Below are 2,765 nucleotides of genomic sequence, written 5' to 3'. Positions count from 1 at the left end.
TCCCTGAAATTTAAGGATACTCTCTCACCTCAACTCTCATTTGCCCTCTTTTTCACCTCTTTCACCTTGCTCTTGACCTCTTGCCTCTTTCATTTATATATCTCCTTATCATTTGCACTGTTTCTCAACAAAAGTCGTCCAAATACTTCTCTCTTCTTTTTCTCTAACAAACTTATTTCTTCATCCCACAACTCATTACCCTTTCTAATATGCTCACCTACCACCTATCTCATGCCACTAGCATCTTTTGTGCAAGCCATCACTGCTTCTCTAAATGCATCACATTCCTCCCACACTCTCCTTACGTCCTTTGCTCTCCCTTTTTCCATTCTGCACTCAATCTCCCATGGTACTTCCTCATAAAAGTCTCCTTTCCAAGCTCAATTACTCTTACCACTGACTTAACTCTAACATTCTCTCTTCTTTTCTGAAAACCTCTACAAATCTTCAACTTCGCCTCCACAAGATAATGATCAGTCATCCCTTCAGTTTCACCTCTCAGCACATTAACATTAAAAAAAGTCTCTCTTTTGCGCGCCTATCAATTAACACGTAATCCAGTAATGCTCCCTGACCATCTCTCCTACTTACATACGTATACTTATGTATATCTCTCTTTTTAAACCAGGTATTCCCAATCACCAGTCCTTTTTCAAAGCACAAATCTACAAGCTTTTCACCATTTCCATTTGCAACAGCCCATACCCTAGCGATTAGCATTCCATCCTCTTGCACAGGGGTCCTGGGTTCGATCCTGGCTGTTGGAGGTTTGTATGTTCTAAGAAGGTGCGCGTTTTTATGCGCTATGTTCGTATTCATATACCTCTGCGTTGTACAGTTAGGTTCGGTAAAATGCTATCTGCTGGCTATGTACGCCTATTGGGAAATAACCGGTGTTGACCCCGTTGCTCACCAACGTGAGACGAAGGTTATTCGAGTACATAGTATTCGAATAGTTATTTCCTATTAGCTAGGCCCATAGCCTAGCGGTAAGCATTCCCGCCTCTTGCACAGGGGTCCCGGGCTCGAGCCTGGCTGTTGGAGATTTGCGTGTTATATATATATATATATATATATATATATATATATATATATATATATATATATATATATATATATATATATACATATATATATATATATGCGTGCATAGTGCCATTGTACAAAGGCAAAGGGGATAAGAGTGAGTGCTCAAATTACAGAGGTATAAGTTTGTTGAGTATTCCTGGTAAAGTATATGGGAGGGTATTGATTGAGAGGGTGAAGGCATGTACAGAGCATCAGATAGGGGAAGAGCAGTGTGGTTTCAGAAGTGGTAGAGGATGTGTGGATCAGGTGTTTGCTTTGAAGAATGTATGTGAGAAATACTTAGAAAAGCAAATGGATTTGTATGTAGCATTTATGGATCTGGAGAAGGCATATGATAGAGTTGATAGAGATGCTCTGTGGAAGGTATTAAGAATATATGGTGTGGGAGGAAAGTTGTTAGAAGCAGTGAAAAGTTTTTATCGAGGATGTAAGGCATGTGTACGTGTAGGAAGAGAGGAAAGTCATTGGTTCTCAGTGAATGTAGGTTTGCGGCAGGGGTGTGTGATGTCTCCATGGTTGTTTGATTTGTTTATGGATGGGGTTGTTAGGGAGGTAAATGCAAGAGTTCTGGAAAGAGGGGCAAGTATGAAGTCTGTTGGGGATGAGAGAGCTTGGGAAGTGAGTCAGTTGTTGTTCGCTGATGATACAGCGCTGGTGGCTGATTCATGTGAGAAACTGCAGAAGCTGGTGACTGAGTTTGGTAAAGTGTGTGGAATAAGAAAGTTAAGAGTAAATGTGAATAAGAGCAAGGTTATTAGGTACATTAGGGTTGAGGGTCAAGTCAATTGGGAGGTGAGTTTGAATGGAGAAAAACTGGAGGAAGTGAAGTGTTTTAGATATCTGGGAGTGGATCTGGCAGCGGATGGAACCATGGAAGCGGAAGTGGATCATAGGGTGGGGGAGGGGGCGAAAATTCTGGGGGCCTTGAAGAATGTGTGGAAGTCAAGAACATTATCTCGGAACGCAAAAATGGGTATGTTTGAAGGAATAGTGGTTCCAACAATGTTGTATGGTTGCGAGGCGTGGGCTATGGATAGAGTAGTGCGCAGGAGGATGGATGTGCTGGAAATGAGATGTTTGAGGACAATGTGTGGTGTGAGGTGGTTTGATCGAGTGAGTAACGTAAGGGTAAGAGAGATGTGTGGAAATAAAAAGAGCGTGGTTGAGAGAGCAGAAGAAGGTGTTTTGAAGTGGTTTGGGCACATGGAGAGAATGAGTGAGGAAAGATTGACCAAGAGGATATATGTGTCGGAGGTGGAGGGAACGAGGAGAAGAGGGAGACCAAATTGGAGGTGGAAAGATGGAGTGAAAAAGATTTTGTGTGATCGGGGCCTGAACATGCAGGAGGGTGAAAGGAGGGCAAGGAATAGAGTGAATTGGAGCGATGTGGTATACCGGAGTTGACGTGCTGTCAGTGGATTGAATCAAGGCATGTGAAGCGGCTGGGGTAAACCATGGAAAGCTGTGTAGGTGTGTATATTTGCGTGTGTGGACGTATGTATATACATGTGTATGGGGTTGGGTTGGGCCATTTCTTTCGTCTGTTTCCTTGCGCTACCTCGCAAACGCGGGAGACAGCGACAAATTATAATAAATAGATGTAAAATATATATATATATATATATATATATATATATATATATATATATATATATATATATATATATATATATATA

Source organism: Panulirus ornatus, chromosome 2 (genome assembly GCF_036320965.1).
Source record: "Panulirus ornatus isolate Po-2019 chromosome 2, ASM3632096v1, whole genome shotgun sequence".
Taxonomy (NCBI): Eukaryota; Metazoa; Arthropoda; class Malacostraca; order Decapoda; family Palinuridae; genus Panulirus; species Panulirus ornatus.
The sequence above is the reverse complement of the archived record's forward strand: the minus strand, read 5'-3'. Positions refer to the sequence as shown.